The sequence below is a fragment of the Macaca fascicularis genome, chromosome 2, assembly GCF_037993035.2.
Source record: "Macaca fascicularis isolate 582-1 chromosome 2, T2T-MFA8v1.1".
Taxonomy (NCBI): Eukaryota; Metazoa; Chordata; class Mammalia; order Primates; family Cercopithecidae; genus Macaca; species Macaca fascicularis.
In genome coordinates this window covers 172,423,784-172,449,043 of record NC_088376.1, presented here as the reverse complement: position 1 = coordinate 172,449,043, position 25,260 = coordinate 172,423,784, and the positions used below count along the sequence as shown (strand labels likewise).

At 37.3% G+C, this 25,260-nt stretch overlaps 1 long non-coding RNA gene across 3 annotated transcripts in view; it reads right to left on the bottom strand.

Annotated features, from left to right (window-relative positions):
• LOC102128784 (uncharacterized) overlaps positions 1 to 23,336 on the bottom strand; it is a 530,667-nt gene extending 507,331 nt beyond the window's left edge. For all 3 annotated transcript variants that reach the window (XR_012431830.1, XR_010584663.2, XR_010584664.1), the window contains exon 1: positions 23,086 to 23,336. This is a non-coding gene — a long non-coding RNA (uncharacterized lncRNA). The remainder of the gene's footprint in view (positions 1 to 23,085) is intronic.
• Positions 23,337 to 25,260: the final 1,924 nt, after the last annotated feature.

Below are 25,260 nucleotides of genomic sequence, written 5' to 3'. Positions count from 1 at the left end.
ACGCCATTCTCCTGCCTCAGCCTCCCGAGTAGCTGGGACTACAGGCGTCCGCCACCTCGCCCGGCTAGTTTTTTGTATTTTTTTTTTAGTAGAGACGGGGTTTCACCATGTTAACCAGGATGGTCTCGATCTCCTGACCTCGTGATCCGCCCGTCTCGGCCTCCCAAAGTGCTGGGATTACAGGCTTGAGCCACCGCGCCCGGCCGATTTTATATTTTATTAAAGTTAAGCTGGCATTAGTTGAAATTTGTGTTACAACTTTAGGATGTTTAACACATTCTTTATGGAATAGCAATGGAATATACACAGAAGAATATGGGCAAGAAATTAAACCATTTTACTTCAAAAAATAAACTAAACACAAAAGAAGAGACTGATGCAGTAAATGAGGGACAAAAACTATAAAGCATCTGAAAAACAAATAGCACAATGACAGGAATAAGTCCCTCATATCAGTATTTTATATGTAAATAGATTAAACTCACCAATCAAAAGACAGATTGGAAGAATAAACTTCTTAAAAAAACATGTTTTAACATAAGGTTATTTATGAAGACTCACTTTAAACACAAAGGCACGGATAGAAAGTGAAATAATGAAGATGTCCCATGCAAATAGCAACCAAAAGACAGCAGGTGATAGCTATGCTAATACCAGACAAAATATACTTTAAATCCTAAAAAGTTACAAGAGATAACAAAGAACATTATATTTTTATTTTTTATTAACAAGTTATAATTGCATATATTTATAGTATAAGATGTGATATTATCTGTATATAATGCAAAATGATTGAGTCAAGTCAGTTAACATATTCATCACCTCACACACCATTTTTTAGGGTGAGAATGTTTGAAATGTACTCCCTTAGCAATTTCAAAATATACAATACACTATGCATGATGTGTGCAATAGATCTCAAAAAATTATTCTTCTATGTAACAGAAACTTTATACACTTTGACCAACATCTCCCCATTCTCCTCACCACCAGGAGCCAAGTGTAACAATCATTTAACTCTGTACTGTTACAAGATTGACTATATTAGATTCTACATAACTGTGAGATCATGTGGCATTGTCTTTCTGTGCTGGGCTTATTCACTTAACATAATATCCTTCAGGTTCATTCATGTGATTGCAAATGAAAGAATTTTCTTCTTTTTTTAAGGCTGAATAAATTCCTTTGAATATATATAGATATTCTTTTAATCCATTCATTCTTTGAGGAACCCAGGTTGATTCCATATCTTAGCTATTGTGAATAATGCTTCAATGAACATGGGAGAGCAGATATCTCTTTGACAGACTTATTTCAAATCTTTTGGCTATATACTCAGAAGTGAGATTTCTGGGTAATATAGCAGTGGTATTTTTAGTTTTTTAAGGAAAGTCTATACAATTTGCCATTGTGGCTATACCAATTTACATTAATATCAAAAAATATACAAGGATTCCTTTTATTCTATATCCTCTTCAACACTCATCTTTTGTTTTTTTCATAATAGCTATTCTAACAGATGTGAGGTGATATCTCAATGTGGTTTTAAGTTGTTTTTCCCTAATGTTTAGTGATGTTGAGCATTTTCTTCAACTACATATTGACCATTTGTGTGTGCTCTTTTCAGAAATGTCTCTTTAGGTACTTAGCCATTTTTTAATCAAGTTCTTCCTTTTCTTGCTGCTCAGTTGTTTGAGTTCCTTACGCAGTTTGGATATTAACCCCTTATCAAATATACGGTTTGCAGATATTTTCTCCCAATCTGTGGGTCATCTTTTTATTCCTTCAATCATTTTATTTGCTGTGGAGAAGCTTTTAAGTTCTATAATCCCATTTATCTAACTTTGCGTTTCTTGCATGTACTTTTGGGGTCACATCCACAAAAACCACTGTCCGTATCAATGCCACAGAGCTTTTCCCCTATGTTTTCTTCTAATTGTTTTACAATTTCAAGTCTTACATTTACGTTTTTATCCATTTTGAGTTACAGACTTACAACACTACACTCTCAGCAATGGATAGAACAACCAGACAGAAGGTAAGGAAAGAAATACAGGACTTAAACAACACATTAAACCAACCTGACTTAACAGGCATATACAGAACAACAACACTATCTAACAACAATAACATACATATTCTCCTCAAGTATACATGGGATACTTTTCAGGGTAGACCATATGATAGGCCACAAATAAAGTATCAATATATTTTAAAATATAGATGTCTTATGAAGTATCTTCTCCAACCACGATGGGGTAAAAATTAAACAACATGGAAACAAGCAATGGATGAAGGAAGAAATCACAAGAATAATTAGAAAATACTTAAAAATTAATAAAAATGAAAACAATGTACGAAAACTTATGAGACACAGAGAAAGCAGTGATAAGAAAGAAATTTATAGCTATAAAGGCTTACGTTTTAAAAAAGGTCTGTAATCAACATCTTAAATTTACAACTTAAAGAATTAGATAAAAAAGAAGGACAAAGTAAACCCAGAGCTAGCAGAAATAAAGGAAGTAATAAAAATTAGAGCAGAGATTAACAAAATACAAATAGAAAACCATTCAAGAAAATAAATAATACTAAAAGTTGATCTTTTAGAAAGATCAACAAAATTGAAAAATCTTTAACTAGATGGACAAAGTAAAAAAAGAGAGAGAGAAGACTTGGCCAGACATGGAGGCTGATGCCTGTAATCCTAGCACTTTGGGAGGCTGAGGCAGGAGGATCACTTGAACTCAGGAGTTCAAGACCAGCCTGGGCAACATAGTAAGACTCCCTCTCTATTATTTAAAAATAAAAGTTTTAAAAGAGAGAAGACACCAACTACAAAATTAGAAATGAAAGTGGAAACATTATTACCAATTCTACCTAAATAAAAAGATTATAAGTGAATACTATGAACAATTATACACCAATGTATTGGATAATGTAGATAAAATGGACAAATTTCTAGAAATGCAAAAATCTACCAAGACTAACTCATGAAGAAACAGAAAATCTGAATAGACCTATAGCTAGTAAGGAAATAGAATCAGTCATTTAAAACCTCCAAAAAAAGAAAAGCCATGCAGCTAGTGGCTTCACTGGTGAATTCTACCAAACATTTAAAGAACTAACATTGATCTGTCTCAAACTTCTCTCAAAAAATTGAAGATAAAGTAACACTTCCTAACTCGTTCTATGAGGTCAATATTACCCTGATACCAACTACAGACAAAGACACTGCAAGAAAACTACAAATGTCCCTGAAGACCACTGATACAAAAATTCTTAATGAGTAATAACATATTGAATGTAACAGTATGTTTAAAAGATTGCAGCATGACCAAGTGCAAGAATGGAATGCAAGAATGATTCAACATACAAAAAGAAATCAATGTCATACACCACATTAACACAATGGGGAAGGAGAAAAAAACACATGATTATCTCATTTGATGCAGAAAAAAACACTTAAAAAATTTAACACTCTTTCATTATAAAAGTACTCAATGAACTAGGAATGAAAGGAAACTACCTCAATGTAATAAAAGCTGTATGTGAAAAAAGTTAGTGAACATCATACTCAATGGTATAAGATTTAAAGCTTTTCATCTAAGGTCAACAATAAGGCAAGCATGCCTACTTTTACTACTTCTATTCTGCATGGTACTGGACACTCTAGCCGGATCAGAAAGGCAAAAAATTAAATTTACAAAGGCATCCAAGTAAAAGAGAAAGAAGTAAAATTATCTCTTTTCACAGATGTCATGTTTTATGTAGAAAATTCAAATGATTCTACAAAAAATGCTTAAAACTGATAAATGAATTCAGAAAATAGCAAAATACAAAGTCAACACACAAAATTCAGTTGCATTTCTATGCATTAAAAATGAAAAATAAAAATGGAAATTATAAAATAATTCTATTTATGATAATATAAAAAAGAACAAAATATGTATAAATTAATGTAAGGAATAAAAGACAGTAACAATAAAATTACAAAACATTGCTGAAAGAAATTAAAGAAGACATACACGATTGGAAATTCATGCCATGTTTATGGATTTGATAGCTTAAAATGTGAAAATGTCAATATTACTCAAAATGACTCATAGATTCAGTGTAATCCCTATCAATATCCCAAATGACCACATTTGCAGAAATAGAAAACCCCATCCTAAAATTTGTATAACATGTCAAAGGACTCCTGAATGGCCAAAACTGTCTTTAAAAAGAACAGCCTAGAAGACTCACACTTCTTGATTTTAAAACATACCAGAAAACTAGAATAATCAAAGGAGTATGGTAGTAGCATAAAGTCAGACATTTAGACAAATGGAATAGAATGGAAAGTTCAGAAATAAACTCTTACATATAGGTTTGCGCATCAAAAACACTATCAAGAGAGTAAAAAGATCACCCATGGCATAGGAAAAAAATTTCCAAATTATATTTCTGATGAGGGATTAATAATACACACAACTCCTAAAACTCAATAACAGAAAAAACAAGGTGATTCAAAATGGGCAAATAATTTGAATAGACAAATATGTGGAACACAATACAGTCCAAAAATAGACCCACATACTATAAAATTTAACAAGGGGCAAGGGCAATTCAGTAGAGAGAGAATAGCCTTTTAACAAATGTTGCTTGGATAATTGGAGATGCGTATGCCAAAATAAAAACAAATAAGCAAAACAAACAAACAACCAAAAAACTTTAACGCTATATCCATCACACTATATATTTTTTAAACTCAAAATGGTTATAAACCTAAAACTGAAAAGAAAACACAGAAGAAAATCTTTCTGAGCTTGTACTAGGCTTGAATTTCTTAGAAATAACACCAAATGCATCATCCATAGCAGAACTATAGATAATTTGGGCTTTATCAAAATGTAAAACTTCTATTTTCTGAAAGGCACTGTTAACAGAATGGAAGCATAAGTCACAAATTTGGAGAAAATCTTGCAAATCATATATTTGGTAAAGGACTTGTTTCCAGAATAACAAAGAAAGCTCCAAACTCAATAGTAAAAGACTCAGTAAAAAACAAACCAAAGGTTTGAAGAGACACTTTGCCAAAGAAGATATATGAATGGCAAATATGCACACACACAAAATATTCATCAGTTGTCCTTAAGTAAATACAAGTTAAAAAAATAATGAGATACTACTATACACCTAGTGGAATGACTAAAATTAAAAATCTGACGATTCCAAGTGTTAACAAGTTTGTGGAAGAACAAAGTATCATACATTGCTGGTAGGAATGTAAAAGTAGTTCAACTACTTTGGAAAACAGTTTGAGAGTATCTTAAGAAGTCAGATATACCCTTAGAATATGCTCAGCCATCTCATTCCTAGGTATTAATCCAAGAGAAATGAAAGTATGTCTACCCACACAAAAACTTACGCTGATGTTATAGCATTTGCATATTTGCTATTGTAGTTGTAATTTACAAAAATGTATTTGTAATTTACACAAACTAGAGACAACCCAAATATCTATCTTGAGTGAACAAATAAACAAACTTGTAAATTGGTACAAGGAACCAATAAGCAATAAAAAGAATGGACTATTTATACATGTAATAACATAGATGAATCTCAACAATAATTATGCTGAGTGAGAGAAGCAGTTTCTATAAAATTCTAAAAAATGCAGACTAATCTCTGGTGAGAGATGGGAGATCCACTGATGCCTGAAGGTAGGGGATAGGAAGAATAGATCGTACTGATTAAAAAGGAACATAAGAACACTTTTTCAGGTGATAAATATGTTCACTATCTTGATATTGTGGTGGGGAGTTTGTGGAGAGAGAGAGATATATACACACATATATATGTGTATATATATATATATGTCACATATTATCAAAGCGCATATCTTTAGTATATACAGTTCATTTTGTGTTAATTATACCTCAATAAAAGTGCTTTTTAAATTTGTAACCTCATTTGAGAAAGTTCCAGTGGGTTAGACTTCATCTAATCTTAAGGATGTAAGTATTAACAAATCTAAGAAAAGTTTCTGTACAAAGAAACTTCTCCCCAAAATTTTACTAGGATTACTTATTGTAATATTTTGTTTCTGATAAAAGCTGTAGAAAGCCTTATGCAGTACACTTTATTGTCACATTTATTAATTTTTTCCCCAGGAAAAAGACAAAATTAATTGCACAGCAAAAATCTAGAAGGATATTTTTAGGCTCATGAAAGGAAAGCACATTCAAAAAGAGAATTTTACTGAAGACTGTCTAGAACCAAGGTACATTATGAACTGAGTCCTTAACTGCTAAAATTTGAGCAGGAAGGGGATATTTTAGGTGAATAAAATAGAAAGATAAGATCACACAATTTTAACAAAAAAGTAGTAAAAAATATAATGATTATTTCCCCATTATCCATATTATTGTTTTCCCATCTTGTCAGATCTCTGCCTAGATGTCATCTCTTCACTCAGAACTCCTAATGCCAGTCTGCATAATGTTAGCCTTCAACTCTTTTGCTCTACCATCTTGCCCTGCTCTTTTTTTTTCCCTTTTTCGGAGCATTATTAGCACCTGACATCTGTAGCTTGTTATGAAGTATTTATTTGTTTCCCTTTTCCCCACAAGAAAATAATATCCATAAGTGTCAAAACATTGTCCAAAGGTCATGTTCACACAATGTCCTCAGATCCTAGAACAATGTCTGGCACACAATACTAACTCAATAAATATTTGTTGAATAACTGGAGTAGTAGTAAACTACAAATAATCAAATATTTGTGACTCTTCCTTACTACTACTCTGTTGTGAAGGGTTTAGAAACCAATCAATAAACTAGATTACATCTTGTGTTTCTTTCCCCAAACTCAGAGCTTCCAAATTACAAACACCTGCTAACATGATCCTTTGAAGCCAGAGCCCATTCTTCATTTTAAAGCTTTTTTATGTGCTCTGTATCCCAGACTGGCAAATAAGTCCCCTACATTCCAGAACTCACATTCTAGACTTGCTTCTTATTGCAGGCTTCCTGGGTACCTTTGTCAATAAAAAAAAAAAAAAAAAAAAGGAAACAGGTGGAAAATAATTAGATTTGCATATCTGCAAGACTTGTTTAATTTTCTGTCATAAGCGTAGCTCCTGAAAAAAAATTCCACTAAGATTTATGCAAATCCCTTCCAAAAGACCTCACACTGAATAAAATTCTTAGAGTAAAATAGTGTCTTCAAGAGCATAGCTAGATATGCCTCTGTCAAGTTTAGCATATGAATGTAGACATGGGCATCTGTTCGGTGGGTTTGATGGATCACAGCACCAACCGGCAACAGGGTCCGGGCTCCCTTGGTCCCAACCCTGAAAATCTCTCCTCCACTATGGATTATGCAGGAGTAATTATCCCAGGTCCCAGACTTCAAGATGGTTCAGGAGATAAATAAATTATGTGGTTTTCTACAAAAGGAGCCTGACAGTAGTATCTTAGCTCTAGATGATTTTAATAAGGTCCATGGTCCTCTCTATAAGCTGTAGAAAAGAGAAGTACTGTCAGTTTGTCAGACACCTTCGTGCTCACTCACTGGTATATAAAGCAATTAGAACTAACTTGTGCTTATACCATTTCACAGCCACACCTCAAAATGCTGCTAACCTTTAGCTAGAACATCATGCTTAATCATCCTCTAATATTACCGGTGCCAAAAAATTAAAAATCCCTTAAGAGATAACAATAAAAAGTCATCCATTTATGCTGCACAATGCATCTCCCCACGCATATAACACAGAACACAGAAGCTGGTAGGACTCTAATTAATAAGATGCTTAGATTCTGATTCGACTGACATAAAGAAGTGAAAGATACAGGAGGTTAAATAATTTTCTCACACTCTAGGAAACAGAGCTAGAATAAGAACCTAAGTCCCCCAACTCCCATTTCAGTTGTTTTTCTACAACCATCAATAATGTTCTAGATTCGTGGTATTTAAACATTTTTGTTTAGCAGCAGGACCCTTTCACAAACAAATTTCTACTAGAAATCTAATATAAGCAACAAAGATGAGGTGATCTGATTGGAGAATTGTGCAGCCACCCCTCCACAAAGTAGCAGAGTCCCAGCTTTGCTTTTTGATATGGTTTGCCAACCAAACCTCACCTTGAATTGTAATAATCTCCATGTGTCAAGGACGGGACCAGGTGGAGGTAATTGAATCATGGTGGTGGTTTCCCCCATGCTGTTGTCATGATAATAAGTGAGTCTGATGAGATCCAATGGTTTTATACGTGTTTGGCATTTCCCCTGCTTGCACTCATTGTCTCTCCTGCTGCCCTGTGAAGAGGTGCCTTCCACCATGAGTGCAAGTTTCCTGAGGCTTCCCCAGCCACGTGGAACTGTGAGTCAATTAAACCTCTATCCTTGATAAATTACCCAGTCTCATGTATTCTTTCTTCATAGCAGCATAAGAATGGACTAATACACTTTTCCTATCAACAGCTGAAGACTAGAAGAAATGACTAAGAAAAAATTGCAAAGTTTGTGAAATCTGATTACAGCTCACAGCACCACTGTTTCCAATACACTTTTCTCTATTGGGTGGTCTAACCTGTCCTAATTTATGATGCATTTAGCCCCTCTGCACAATAACCCTATTATTTAAAGCTGGAAGCAGTCATTGGTACATTGATTTAAAACCATTCTCAGTAATGCTTATCCACTCACAGTCCAATATGCTTTATAAGACTCTTTTTAATTTTGAAATATAAATTTCCCTCCTATTAAACATTTTAAACATTTGAGAACAGTTTAGGGCAACCATGTAGACAACAGAGCTATAAATCTGCTATATGAAGCAGAGCTTTCTAACTGGCTTTAGTTATTTCACGCAACCTGAGCTGAAATCAGGAGACTATACATTTTCTTTTCAGCTCTACATGCCTGGATTGTAAAGCTGAACCAGCCAGTTACTTGCTATGTAACCTTCAGTACATTTCTTTATTTTTCCTAGTATCAATTTTCTTATCTGCCAATTGGGCTTAATCATTCTGTTTCAGAAATTTGTTAAGAAGCATCAAAGATGACAAAGAATACAGTACAGCGTACAGTGCTTAAGGTAACAGTAAACATTGATCCAGTGTCTAATTTCTTCTCTCCTTTTGGGGAGATGATGGTTTGAGTAAAATAGGCTGTGACTGCTAATGTACTATTCCTGGTAGCTGGTGGAAAGGAAGATACCATCAGCTACAGTGTTTTGGAACTGGTACATATTCTTCCCAAATAAAAGCTCACCCTTCATTCCAGCCCCTTCCCAACCTTGATTTTTACTCCTTTGCTTTCTAGATTGTTCATTCATTCAACAAACATGTGGTTTTAATTCCTGGTTTCTCTCTCTCCATCTCTCTCTCTCTCTGTGTGCCTGTCTATCTGTCTCTCTCTCTCTCTCTCTCTCACACACACACACACACACACACACACACACACACGTGCACACAAACCAGGCACAGTTTATTTTCTTAAGGGTTAAGGTTCTGTATAGATAGGCTACACATTTTTCTCATAGCCACACACACCTAAGGGTTTCACAAATACTTATAGGGGTGGTTTATCATATGTAGGAGTCCTTAAGATAGTAATAGAATTATATAAATAATTATAGTTTAGGATATGAAAGTGGTTGTGTATATATACCTGCTTATCCTACAGTTTAATAAATGGTACATAGTTAATTCTATAAAATGGGTGTTAATTCTCATCTTTATGTGGTCTTTTGGAAAACCCAAACTAAAATAACTTTTCAGAAATTGAAAAGAAGAAACTGAAGTAAATGGATGCCAGTGATAAATGTATTAGGATTTTAGTGTCCAGAGTGGGCAAATACATCTAGAAGTCTTCCTGTCTTAGTTATATAGCATCACCTGACAAAGGGTTTCCTATCAGTCTCCAACTTAGTGCATTCCCCATTTCCCCTGTCTGTTTTTGTCCCACAAGAAATGATATTTCCTAGGATCTTCTGCCTCTGGGCCTCTGGATAGATTTGGCTAATAAGAAGGCAGTGGCAGGTGATTGGAGGATAGGATGAGGAAGTAAGCTGAGGTACTTCTCCCTCTTCTCTATTTCCTGTAGTGTCTTCAGCGATGGCTATGTTTCCTCCATGACAACAGCTCCTGCTGGACAAACGGACTGTGGTCCAGCTCCTGTGGAACCTCCTGTCTGTCTATCTAGTCAGGTGATAGGGACTTCCTGCTGATCCTGATTGCTCGATTGCCTCACTAGCTATTTGGCTTCCCAGAGATTCTAGCACCTGCTTAATCAGTTCCAAGAGTTAAATTTCTTGTTTCTTGTTTCTTGCTGAAAATTAAACACTGTAAAAACGTTTACAGTGATCTCAGTATTTATCGGAACTTTGCCTTATATACAAGGCTTGTTCTGATGTAAGTATACTATACATTTAGATACATGCTGTGCATATGTCTGTGTAAACACTGTGAACACAGATAAAAAATTAACTTACGTTATATCCAGCACATTACCTGGGATGCAGTAGGTATTTAATGTGCATTACTTGGTGAATTGACTGTATATGGTATCAGGGAAAATAGCATAAAATGTAATTCCAATGTGGAAAATACATACTAACTACAATAATTTCATGACTTAAAACCATTTATGCCTCTTCACTGTTGTGACAGTAATATATCTGTCAAATCAACAGTGTTCAGTTTCAATTGACTAGGTATATAAACTATATATAGGTCCACCTCTTCATTTTTCACTCCTTTGAAGTGATTGCCTTCTCAGCACTTAAATATTTATATTGCAGCCAGGCAGAATGGCTCATGCTAGTAATCCCAGCACTTTGGGAGGCCAAGGTGGGCGGATCTGAGGTCAGGAGTTTGAGACCATCCTGGCCAACATGGAGAAACCCCGTCTCTATAAGAATACAAAACTAGCCGGGTGTGGTGGTGCATGCCTGTAATCCCAACTACTCGGGAGACTGAGGCAGTAGAATTGCTTGAACTCGGGAGGCGGAGGTTGCAGTGACTTGAGATATCACCACTGCACTCCAGCCTGGGCAACAAGAGTGAAACTCCGTCCCAAAAAAAAAAAAAAAGAAAAAAAGAAAAAGAAAAAATTTATATTGTTTTACAGGAGACTCCTTGCCTCAAAACTCCAAAATTTGGTTACTGTGTTTTTTGTTTGTTTATGTTTTTCGTTTGATTTGGTTTGGTTTTCTTTTGTTTTGAGAGACAGGGTCTCACTCTGTTGCCCAAGCTGGAGTGCAGTGGCACAATCACAGCTCACTGCAGCCTCGACCTCCTGGCCTTGATCAAGCAATCCTCCCACCTCAGCCTCCCAAGTAGCTGGAACTACAGGCATACACAACCATGCCCGGTTAATTTTAAAATTCTTTTGTAGAGACAGTGTTTCACTATGTTGTCTAGGCTGGTCTCAAATTCCTGGGCTCAAGCAATCCCCTTGCCTCAGACTCCCAAAGTTCTGGGATTACATGTGGAAGCCACAATGGTTGGCCCTGATTAATATTTTGTTTAGCAACAGTTAATCAATCAATATTTTAATGGCATTATATCAATACTCTGGAGTTTATAGGGCAAATGAGAAATCAAAATTGATTAAAAAATGAAGTATCCTCAGAGAAGATAAAATAATATAGTTGATTTCTTAATCTAGACTATCCCCATAAGATATAAATATTCTGAGTTATAGAAACAACTAGAAAATAAAATTTTAAAATAATTTACAATGGAAAGAAGTAGAAAAACTGATTAGAGAAACATTGTTAGCAAACTGCTTAGAGTATTAACCAATATTTTTAGGAAGATTAATCAGTAATAAGGTAAAGTGAGTGAAAGAGATTAAGAGGCTATCATAATTAATGTATGAGATGAGAAAAGCACAAATGACAGTGGTCACCATTACAGTGAAAAGAGTGGAATGAGTGCTAGAAACATAGTGAGGAACACATTTTTAAAGAGTTACGTCTTCTTTTTTTTTTTTTTTGAGACAGAGTCTTGCTCTGTCTCCCAGGCTGGAGTGCAGTGCCACAATCTTGGCTCACTGCAAGCTCCACCTCCCAGGTTCACGCCATTCTCCTGCCTCAGCCTCCCTGGTAGCTGGGACTACAGGTGCCTACCACCACGCCCGGCTAATTTTTTGTATTTTTAGTTAAGATGGGGTTTCACCATGTTAGCCAGGATGGTCTCAATCTCCTGACCTCGTGATTCACCAGCCTCGGCCTCCCAAAGTGCTAGGATTACAGGAGTGAGCCACCACTCTCGGCTGTCTTCTGGATTAATAATACAAATAATGCTAATTACCATTAATATTCAAAAGAAAAGATGGAAATAACAATGACTTCAAAGTTTCTAGTCAAGATCCAGAAGACTGGTGATACTGTCTGCAGAAATAGTTAAGGTAAAACAAGAAACCAAGAAGGAGGGAAGATGGTTAATTTGGCAGGTACATAGAGTTTAAATAATGCTAAATATCCAAATTTAAATGTCCAGCATAATAGGAAATTTCAACCTTCAAACTGGATTATTTTCAAAACTTAAATTTATAGGTGAACTACATTCTTACCCTGCTAATTAGTTGGTGAAATACTTTAAATAGAAGAAAACAACTAAATTCACACTTTAAAAGTCTATGGACATTTTTTTCTAAAGCACCGACGGGGAGGAAAGTCAATATTTTTATTTGTTCATATGACTGATAGTAATGAATACTGGCTTTGCTCAGACAAGGCAAAGAAATTTAGGATTTCCAAAGCAGTAGCCAAGTATGGTTTGTTTGTTTCATCCATAATCTTCTACATGAGTGTTTCTTTCTGAAAATTACACTTTTTCCTCTTAATACCACTATAAAGAGTGGTGTGCATTATGTTGCTTTCCCTTTAGCAGGTTTAATTTTATTTTATAATTAACAATAGCTAGTTTGGGAATTATACTGTGATATCACTTGGTTTTGAATTTTCATTGAGTCTTTTTATGAAAAATTACAAACTCCTCAGAGGGACTGATGTAGTTTGTTGCCATGGATAATTGTCTCTAAATAAACTCAGGGTTGTTAAGTGGATATGAACAGATGGAAATAAATTGATGGAAGTTGACTATTGTGCCTCTTGGCTCCTGTTTATTTGTTACCAGCAGCATATCTTTTTGTCTTGTCAGGCCCGGCATTTTATGCACTTGAACTTTAACAATGTCAGCTGGATTCCTCCTCAGAACTGGCATAGAAATTGCTCCAGGGTAGAGCCCTCTGCCAACCTGACCAGAACCACAGCAGAAACCAATAGCCTAATTACAGTTCTCTAAGCCCCATAGGAAGAAGGTCACATATATTGGTACAGCTGTCTAACCATGTCCAGGTTTACCTAACTTCAGTCGAATTGTAGGCAGGCTTTATTAAAGCATCACAGTCTTTCCACTCTTATTTTACATATAGGGAAAATGAAGCTAGGGGAGAGAAAATTATTCAGCCTGGTGTTTAGTCATTCATTAAACTAATTTCACAATTACCTATTAAGTGCCAACTACAGGCCAGCCACTGTTCTGGACACCAATAATTCAATAGTCATAAGGCACAGTCTCTGCCATAGTGGTGGTAAGGGTGACAGATAAGTCAGCAGGAAATTAAGATACAGTATGATCAGAACTTTGATGAGCACAAGTAAGAGTGTAAGAATGGTATAGGAGCTCACAAGAGGGATACTTACCTTACTCTTGATGTCTAGATAGTTTCCAAAAGATGGAACATCTATTGTGACCTGAAAGATGATTAGATAACCGGCCAAAAAATAACTCACTGCCAAACTTACTGACCAACCAATCAAGCTTGGCTACTAAATATTTCAATTTAAACCAACAAATGCTTATGGGAATCCTGCATGTTTCTAACACTTTGATAGAAATTTTAGGAGGATGCCAGAAAAATATAATACCAAGATGCCTTCCCTCAGAAGACTGCAGTTCTATTGGAGAAAGCAGAATCAAAACACTTGAACCAATTAGGAGACAGTAAGAAGGATATTAGATTAAAGACTATGACACATTTATAAATAGCATTATTGTATGAGAGATCCTCAGAGTCACTTCATAGACTTCAATTGAAAGGCAGAGCTAAGCTGACCTTGACAAATGAGTAGGCAGTAAAGTGAGAATTTTTATCTTCTTCAGATATCACTAATCTCACCCCAAATTATAGCTAGAGTCTACCCACAACATTAACACTGAAAACATTTTTTTTTTCCAGACTGATTCTTTTGGAAACCACTTCTTTTCTCAAACCAACTCTTACAGGCTCAATGGTGTTGCCCCCCAAAACTAGGCTGAACTCCCAGTGCCTGAAAATGTTACCTTACTTAGAAATAGGGTCTTTGCAGATATAATCAGGTTAACATGAGGTTATATGAATTAGAATGGGTCTTAATCCAGTATGACTGACGCTCTTATAAGAAGAGAATCAGAGACAGACACACCAAGAATTAATATGATGTGAAGACACACAGAGAGAATGTCATGTGATGATGGAAGAAGAGATTAGAGTGATGTGTCGACAAGCCAAGAGGCTCCAAAGATTGCCAGTAACACCAGAAGTTAAGAGAAAGGCATAAAACAGATTCTTTTACTGAGCCTCCAGAAAAAGCATGAATGTAAATGACAATTTGATTTCAGACATTTAACCTCCCAAAGTGTGAAGGAATAAATTTCTGTTAAGTCACCTGGTTTGTGGTACTTTGTTACGGTAGCCCAAGGAAACTAATACACAAACTGGGCATGTTGACTCCTGAAAGAAATTTGGCATGTGTGAATACTGTAAATGAATAATAGCTTTAAGATTGTGTGAAATTTCAAGTGATATGGAAAGATAAAGGATTCAGCAGCAGGGCAAGGTTGATTACCCAAAGTGGGTTATTGCAGATAATGAGCTTTTGAACACAGAGATTAAGGCCTCCATAGCATCAATCTCAGGCATAATGGCATTAAGGAACTGGAGAACCTCCACCATAACTAGTGTAGGGTTCACTGGGGCTCTGGCTCTCCTCTCCTAGGAATATCCTTTTAAATAAAATATTATAATATCAAATATGTGAATATTGTACTCAAGGAGTATGAAAATTGCAATAGTGTTTCATGTAGTTTTGGTTAGCTGGTAAATTTTACAACATCATATAGTTTTTAAAATCATATATTGAAAAAGGAAAACAATAAAAAAGAATATGAAATAATAAATAAAACAATAAAGAAAAAAATTTATATATATACACATAATCACCAAATGTTTAGAAAGTACATATTGACATTGATGGTGGCATTTCAAACATCCTGGTAGCTCTACTTTTAAAATATATGTGACCACTTCTCATAAATAGCAAATCTACATTTATGGTCCAAGCCACTGCCATCTCCTATCTGAATTATTGCAACAGGTTCCTCACTGTTTTCATTCTTACCCCACAAGGATCCACACAACAATCAGAGTAATTTTGTTAACAATTCAGTCTACATCATTCCTCTGATCAAAACTCTCCAATAATCCCCTATCTCTTCTAGCATGAAAGAAACCCAGAGCCCTTACAGATAGTTCTTCAATGCTACATAAGATCTGGACCCAGTTACCTGTCTGATCTCATGTCCTGCTATTCTACTCCCACAGAATTTCTATCTTCCTAGGAATACAATCATGCCGGGCATGTTCTTGCCACAGTCTAGATATCCCAGAATGTATCCCTCGCTCCTCAAAGCCTTTGCTCAAATGTCACCTTCTTTTCAAGGTCTTCCAGACCACACTATTAAAATGACATCACACACTCTCTACATTCCCCAACCCCTTTCTTGCTTTTTCTCCAATGCACTTATCATCTTCAAGTATACAACATAATTTGCTTATTTAATTGATTTATTGCTTGTTTCTTTCCCACCAGCTATAAGATCCATGAGAACAAGAATTTCTATTTATTCTGTTGACTGTTATATTTTATTGCCTAGAATCATGTCTGGCATAATAGGTATTCAATAAATATTTGTTCAATGACAGGATAAGGATATTTATCTCAGCATTATTTAAAACAGCAAAATATTGGAAATGACCTACATGTCCAATAAAGGAATGGCTAAATAATATTTCAATAAAATATTATATGCCTGTTAAATTAATTGTATGTAATTATGTAATTGTATATGCTGCATCATCTGTGTAATTATTTATAATCAAATAATTTAAAAAGTTGAATACAATCATAGGTTTCCTTTAAAGAAAACTACATCAAATTGCTTGTGATGGAATAAGAAAAAATAAAAATGCTTTGTTAGGGCGATGGAATTATAGTACCTTTTGGAATTTTAAATAATAATGTTTGATATCTGTGTTACTATACATATTTTTAAAGTAAAATTGAGCTATATTAGAATACTAAAAACAGAACCAGAGTTATATTTTGAGATAGCTACATTCATTGTCACTAGGTGAAGTTTTAAAAATCAACTTTATTCTGATTATTAAAACTAATAGTTTCATTCTTGAAGAGCAGAAAATGTCATTGATGTATTCAAGTTATAAAAATGAAGTAGAACTTTTCTGTCATGCATGCTGAGTTAAACTATTTCATAGTTTAAATTTACTCAGAAAATTCTGAACATAGTTTCCCTATGGTTCAAAGTAGGAAAGTGTTATTATGTTTGCTAATACATGCCCTGAATTCCAATGGGCTTAGGGAAATTTGGGACTTTAAAGAAATATTAACATACAGGCCAGCCGCGGTGGCTCACACGTATAATCCCAGCACTTTGGGAGGCCAAGGCGGGTGTTTCACTTGAGATCAGAAGTTTGAGACCAGCCTGGCCAACATGGTGAAACCCCATCTCTACTAAAAATACAAAAATTAGCCAGGTGTGGTGGCGGGCACCTGTAACCCCAGCTACTCTGGAGGTTGAGGCAGGAGAATTGCTTGAACCTGGGCGACAGAGGTTGCAGTGAGCCGAGATTGTGCCACTGCACTCCAGCCTAGGCAATGGAGTGACATTTGTGAAAAAGGAAAGAAAAAAAGGAGGGAGGGAGGGCGGGAGGGAAGGAAGAAAGGGAGGGAAGGAGGGAGGGAAGAAAAGAAAGAGAAAGAAAAGAAAGAGAAAGAAAAAAAAGAAAAGAAAGAAAAGGAAGAAAAGAAAGAAAGGAAAGAAAAGAAAGAAAAGAAAGAAAGAAAAGGTTTGACATACAACCATATGTAATAAAGCCTGAATATCAACAGGGAAACCCAAGGCTTTAGGAGAACATTGCTTATAATAAAAAATATTCCTGCTGAAGGAGAAAGGCTGATACATTTCCAGAAAAAATGTATATCTAAACTTTAGGTGAAGTTTTTTTCTGGCTTTGCAGTAATTACCCCAATATCCTCAATCTTCTCTAAAAGTCTAAGCGCCCAGTACCCAATAGTCTTATATTGATTGTGCTCTGTAGAACCGGGGTTCAGCCTTGGAGCAATATATGAAAGAAAACAGAAAACAGTCACAGGAGCCTGGATGGACAGAGTTGCTGGCTGCTTTGTGGACCACTGTACACCTGAGAAAGGTGACTATTGAAAGGAAAAGAGGTAGGAAGAGATGGGATCCTGCTGCCTCTTGGGTGGACACCATGCAGGTGGGAACACTTTGGTTATACACAATTCCTTTCCTATCCACAAGGTTGCATCCTGTTACATTTTATGAAAATTAGTGGGACAGCATACATGGCAGTTGATTTTTCTGTACACACATGAAATAAGTAAAATGAATCAGTAAATAATATAAATAAATGAGTGGAAGAATGAATGAGGAGGAAGAAAAAGCAAAGGAAGAGAATGGAATGAAAAGAAAGGAAATGAAAAGAAAGGAAAGGAAGAAACACTATCACTAAAATATGAAAATCAGAAAGAAAGGAAAGAAAAATAAATCACTAGGAAAATAAATCTGGAATTAAATAGATTAAAAGAATGACAGAAATATAAGAAATTTAGCTAAAGTAACTGGAAAGGAAAATAAAAGAAAGACCCAATTGTTAGCAAATGCCTAGTTTTCCAAACAATATTTCAGGTTTTCTCAATATTCTGTGGAAGTCACACATGCAAAGAGAATGATGGTTTGCTGAAGGAGGCTGCACAGATAGCGATGGAAAGATGGAAAGATGTCCATATCGATGGACAGATATAAATGGAATGATAAACATTGGTTTTTAAAGTATCTAGTGATTTTTGTTCTCATCGCTATTTTATTTTATTTTATTTTATTTTTGAGACGGACTCTTGCTCTGTTGCCCAGGCTGGAGTGCAGTGGTGCAATCTCGACTCACTGCAACCTCCACCTCCTGAGTTCCCGCCATTCTCCTGCCTCAGCATCCCGAGTAGCTGGGACTACATGCGTCTGCCACCATGCCTGGTTAATTTTTTGTTGTATTTTTAGTAGGGATGGGGTTTCACCATGTTGGCCAGGATGGTCTGGATCTCCTGACCTCGTGATCTGCCTGCCTCGGCCTCCCAAAGTGCTGGGATTACAGGCGTGAGCCACTGCATCCGGCTTACCACTTTTTACATTTGGAATCAATCATGCTAAAAGGATATTTCACTAATATGAGGTTTCTACAAACAGTTAACATAGTTAATAGAGAAGCCATTAGGCTGAGAGAGCTCTACCACTTTGATTTTCTGTGTAAACAAACTGATTTCCAAGGTAAACAGTAAAACAAAACCAGACTTAACCAATCAGAAACCTCCAGCTAACCTCTAACTAGGAACTTTCCATCCGATAATGCCCAAATAAGCCAAATGCTGAGCTGTTGCCCATCAGTAATTTCTTCACTTTGCTTCTATAATCACCCTATGAAAGTCCACTGCCAAAATTGCTAAGGCAGAGCTCTGTGAATCTCTTCTGGTCCTAAAGCTGCCCAGTGCATGAATGGATCCTTGCTCAGATAAACTCTGCTAAAACTCTGCTAAATTTAATCTGTCTAAAGTTTTTTTTTTTTTTTTAAACAGTAACTTACAACAAAATATTTCTTCATATTTCAAAAAGCACATTAAATCATGAAGCAGGTATTAAAGAATTCAACCCTTTTATGAAGGGCATTATTATTATTACATTTAAAATAATATTTAAAATGATATGGTTTAAAGATGTTAAATCCTTGATGGAGTAAAGAATTGTCCCAAAAATAATTCTGGAGATTGGTTGCATAACATTGTGAATGTACTTAACACTAGTGAATTATACACTTTAAAATAGCTAAAATGGTAAATTTTATGTAAACAGGCTTTACTATAATTTTTGAAAATTTTAAAAATTAAAGATGTCTTAGATCATAGAGCAAGAACATTAATGATTCAGGGAGAAGCACTTGGTTATAATAAATCTGACATAAATTTAAATTGCAAAATCTAAATACCTATCTTAAGGTGATGATTTTGTATTTGTAAATACCTTAAAATTAGGCATGTGGGGAATTGTGAATGTAATAGGATAGTTGCCTAGGAGATCAAATTTTGTAAAATGAAACAGAGCCTGAATCCAGAAGTGATTAACTTCCAGAAGCTTGATAAATAAACATCTACAAGATTTGAAACCTTAAAAAGTTTTGATTTTGCTATTATCTCTGAGACTGCAAAGCTTGAAATTATATGCACGCATATTTTGTATTATGCTATCTAACTATCTTCTTATCTCCTCTTTGCTAACCTGTAACATCCACATCTCCCCTGCTTCTCTTATGGATGACCCAGGTAAGTAGCTACAGCTGTTTAGTTCTTTTTCCCTTGCCATCAAGTGTTGGGTTTCAGCTTAAATTGTTTAAGGAAACGTCACCACTCAAAACTGCCTTTGGCAAAATGCCTCAGACGCTAGCCTGTAGAGAAAAAATTATATGCTGAACTTTAGAGAAAATCATTACATTACGTGTAGTGAGAAAATATGAAAATTCTCACATATAGAGACTCTCTAGGAAACTGAGGTCTTGATGCTACCTACATGTAAGGGCATGAAGAAGTAAAACAGGAGTGAGATAGACTGTCACATTATGAGGAAGCATATTTGACAGAGTTAGGTAGAAAACAGCCAAGCATCAACCGTGCCCCTCTCTCTTCCAAGAAGCTCTTTCCCTAACAGCCTAAGTAATACTAATACATGGACCTGCATTGAGTGAGACAGCAGAGGCCTGACACCTAACACCTCCACTATCATGTAGATTGTTAAGGGGCAGGCGCTTGCACTTTTTGTTGGTTCTCCTGTGATAAAAACATTTAATTTATTAGTACTTACACTCTTCCATTAAGACTCCCCTGCTTCCAGCCTTATAAGGAAGAGAGGGCCATGAGTATATCAGTTATGCTTGAGTGAGGTCACTGATGTGAACACAGGTAGGAGAAACAAAATACAGCCTGGCAGCTTTGCTACAAAGGCTGCCAATTTGAATGCCTAAGGAGGGGCTTAGTGGGAACTGTGAACTGCTTTGAACCAGAGTAAAAAGTGCCTTATGAGAAGAAAGTCTAGGGTTACCAGATCTTCTGGTTTGTGAAGAAATGCTGAGATATCTGGATTTTAACATGAAATATCCTGACTTTCAAAGGTTGGCAAGCAATTCAAATTTTTCAACACTATGTGAAGGCAAAACTCCAGATGCCCGAGGGCTATATTCAGACTGCAGGTTATCAAATTGTGACCTCAGCTTTCCATACCAAAGACTGAGCAGCTGGAGGGGGAATGGGAGGGAGAGATAAGAAAAACTGAGCTTCAGATAGCTGTTAAATGGAGTGGAATTTGGAGAGAAGGAGATTCTTAAGGGAAAGTCTTAGGGATGTTTTCTGTGTAATGGGTGGTGTAAATCCATTTGTAAACCAAAACACCTTCAGTGCTTTTAAAACTGGATTTGTATTTTTTGGATATGACAGCATGCTAATACATGCTTTAGAATAAGAGGGAAAAGGCTTAGCTATACATGTTTACATTTACAAATGATAAATATTGCACTGCCAAACTTTTATGAAAAGATCCTATTTGATTTCATGTCACAGTTTACGATAAAACCACAACTCTCAGAGATTTAGTAAGGCCATCAGAGCTGTTCAAATAGAGTATAAAGGTGTAATGCCTCACCAGATTACTATTTCTAGCCAGCAGATGAACCCAACCCAGAGCATAAATATGAAAAGATGGACTGTAATACTTTCAAGGTATGTATTTTCTAATCTCCAGACATACACACACGTGTGCACACACACATCTGACTCTGTAATAAATGCTGTGGACTGAATCCCGCCTTCTCACATTCACATGTTGAAGTCCTAGTCCTCAATGTGATGGGATTTAGGTGAGGTCATCAATGTGGAGCCTTCATGAATGTGTTCAGTGCCCTTATAAGAAGAAACACAAGAGAGTTCTCCCTGCCTCCCCAGTCTCCCAGGCTCTGCCATGTGAGGATACAGCAAGAAAGCAGTCATCTATAAGCCAGAAAGAGGGCCTTCATCAGGCCCAACCATGCTCTTGCCCAAAATTCAGACTTCCCATGCTTCTAGAACTGTGAGAAATAAATGTCTGCTGTTTAAGCCACTCAGTCAATGAAATTTTGTTATAGCAGCCATAGCCGACTAAGACAAATCAATACTCCAAAATTGCAACATATCATTGGGAAGGTATTTATAAATACCTAATTCTTCCAATGAGTCTTCAAACTACCTCAATATGTGTGCAAAAATCTCCATTATCCAACCAACCTACTGAGGGACTAAGTGGCTAAGTTGGCTGGACTTCCTGGGTCAATAGGGACTTCCCCAAGAGGACTTTCCCCTAAGCTAAAATGAGTCATAGCTGCAAGCTAATGGATTTAAACTTCAACCAATCATATAGGCAGTTTAAGCTCTAGCTGCAGCCTGATGGTTTTAACTAATCAGGCCCTCCAACCCACAAGCCCATAGAAAATAAGCTAATCACATAGGACAGGAAAAGGAAAAGGGGAGGAGTCATAAAGAGATATAAGCATAATGAGAGGTGACAGCCTGCTAGCAGCCTCACTCTCCGGGCCTCCTCGGCCTTGGGTGTCCACTCTGGCGGCACTTAAGGGGCCCTTCAGCCTGCCACAACAGTGTGGGAGCCTCTCTCTGGGCTGGCCCAGGCCACAGCCACCTCCTTCTGCTTGCCGGGAGGTGTGGAGGTGTGGAGGCAGAGGTGGAGGCAGAGGTGTGGGCGGGAACCGGCACTGCCCGGGCCAGCTGGAGTTCTGGCGGGCATTTGCACGGGCTTGGAGGTCCTGCACACTGGAGCGGCCTCACTGCACTGCCGGCCCAGAGCAGTGAGGGGCTCAGCACCGGGGCCAGCAGCTGCGGAGGGTGCGCCGGGTCCCTCAGCAGTGCTGGCCCACTGGCACCATGCTCGAGTTCTCGCCAGGCCTCAGCTGCGTCCCTGCGGGGCAGGGCTCAGGACCTGCAGCCCACCATGTCCAAGCGCCCCACACCAGGGTGGGCTGCTATGCCGCCCAAGCCTCCCTGAGGAGCACTGCCCGCTGCTCTGTGGCACCCAGTCCCATCAACTGCCCAAGGGCTGAGGAGTGCATGCCCCGCTGGGGACTGGCAGGCAGCTCCCCCTGCAGCCCTGGTTCCAGATCCACTGGATGAGGCCAGCTGGGCTCCTGAGTCTGGTGGGGACTTGGGGAATTTTTATGTCTAACTAAGGGATCATAAACACACCAATCAGCACTCTCTGTCTAGCTCAGGGATTATAAATGCACCAATCAGCACCCTGTCAAAATGGTCCAATCAGCTCTCTGTAAAATGGAACAATCAGCTCTCTGTAAAATGGAACAATCAGCAGGATGTGGGTGGGGTCAGATAAGGGAATAAAAGCAGGTTGCCCGAACTGGCAGTGGTAACCCACTCGGGTCCATTTCCATGCCCTGGAAGGTTTATTCTTTTGCTCTTTATAATAAATCTTGTTGCTGATCACTCTTTGGGTCCACGCTGCCTTTAAGAGCTGTAACACTCACCACGAAGGTCTGCAGCTTCACTCCTGAAGCCAGCAATACCATAAACCCACCAGGAAGAATGAACAACTCCAGACGGCAGCCTTTAAGAGCTGTAACACTCACCGTGAAGGTCTGCAGCTTCACTCCTGACAGCAAGACCAGGAATCCCTGGGAAGGAAGAAGCTCCAGACACATCTGAATGTCAGAAGGAACAAATTCCGGACACACCATCTTGGAGAACTGTAACACTCATGGCGAGGGTCTGCGGCTTCATTCTTGAAGTCAGTGAGACCAAGAACCCACCAATTCCAGACACAATAAGACACCCAAGCCAGAAACAACAACCCTTCCGGGTCCTCTTCCACTGCGTGGAAGCTTTACTTTCACTTTCGCTTTAATAAATCTTGCAGCCTCACTCTTTGGGTCCGCCCCTTTCTCTAATTGAGCTGTAACACCTGCCGCTGCGGTTCATGGCTTCATTTCTTGAAGCCCGTGAGATCAGGAATCATGTGATCAAGAAAATCCTTTGATGAGAAGAAGACTTCTCATCTCATTTGTAAAACAAATGTTAAAATCAGTCCTTAAGTAGAATGTAATTATAGAAGACCTGGTTGTTAACTGAATGTTTGGGTCCCCCTAAAATTCATATGTTGAAATGTAACTCCCAAGGTGATGGTATTTGCAGGTAGGGCTTTTGGGAGGTAACTAGGTCATGAGGGTAGGACTCTTAATGAATAGGAATAGTGCCCTTAAGAGGTCAGAGAGCTAGCTCTCTGTGCTCTCTGCCATGTGAGAATACGAAAGAGAAGATAACTATCTGCAAATCAGGAAGAGGGTCCTCACTAAAAGTTAGATCTGCTAGCACGCTGATCTTGGATTTCCTAGCCTCCAAAATGTGAGAAAGGAATGTTGTTTAAGCCACTCAATCTATGGTATTGTTATAGCAGCTCGAGCTAACCAAAGCAGACTCCCTTCACGTTGTATATTCTTAGTTATTTTACTTAAGTATGGTTTTTAAATTTAGTTCTAGAGGCATCTATAACATTACCAATATTACTTGTACAATCTACACTCCCTATTACATTAAATGAGAGAATTAAGTTTGTTTAAAGAAAATAGGCTTGAAGTCAGCAAGACCAGATTCTATTGACTCTGCCACTTACTAATTATGTGATATGGGGCACCTTATTTAAGCAATCTGAGAAAAGAATTCCAGCTCTCTAAAATAAAGATATTACTGAAACTGCCTTTGCAAAAATTTTAACAGTGAGAAAATTATGACAATAAAAGGGATCAGATCTAACTAACCCCGATCTTGCCTTTAACCTCCAAGCTGCCCTTAATCATTCCTGGCCTAAGACCAAGCTAACATTAAGAGACTTTATAGTTTAAATGATAACAGCCCTTCCCCCAAACTAAACCACCTTTGTAAAGCTAATGAAAAACCACCAGGCTAGGAGGATAAGAAGGCTAAATTCTGCCAAGGTGTAAACATAAATGATTACCAGCCATTATTCTGGAGGTCACAAGGTTTGTAACTGCTCCAGTTGCTCCTGAGATAACATTCGTGTTGTAGAACCTAAGACTGGTCTCTTGAAATGTCTTTTCAGGTTTTTGCATTTCTGACGACCAGTGGCTCCACCTGGACCCACCAACTGGTCCTGTAATCCCATATAGAAGCAGACTCCCTGGCTTAACAAACTATCCTGAAAAAATCCTAGCCTCCAAATTTTCAGAGAGATTGATATGAGTGTTTGATTTGAGAGACTGATTCCTCCCATTCCAATGCCATGCTGCTCTTGCCAGTGCTGGGAGGACCTCAGCTACTAAGGTCATTAAGGTCATTCTTTATTTTGCAATGCTGTGGCCTCAGTGAATTGATTTTGTCTGTGCAGTGGGCAGGAAGACCCCACTAGGAAGTTACACTACTAACTAGCTAATAGGATTGTTAGAAATATTAAGATTTGTAAATGTATCTAACCCATAGAAAACCATAAAATTTATTTTGCCATTTCTCCTAAAAATGAAGCTATTGCTTAAACCTAACCAAAAGAATTATCCTTGGGTAGTTGTGAGGAGTTAAGATTTCCCTACCGGCAGTTGCTAACTCAGGAAGAGGTAGCTAAATGTATAAGAAGCTGATCAGAACTTCCAACAGGACAAAGGGACAAAACTAAAAATAAAAAAAAAATTGGACTCCAGGGTCCTCAAAAGTTGAGGCCTCTTCAAAACTGCAAGCTTTAGGTCAGAACACTGAAGGATCACACACTAACAGAGAGGTTGAACAGGAAGCAGGTG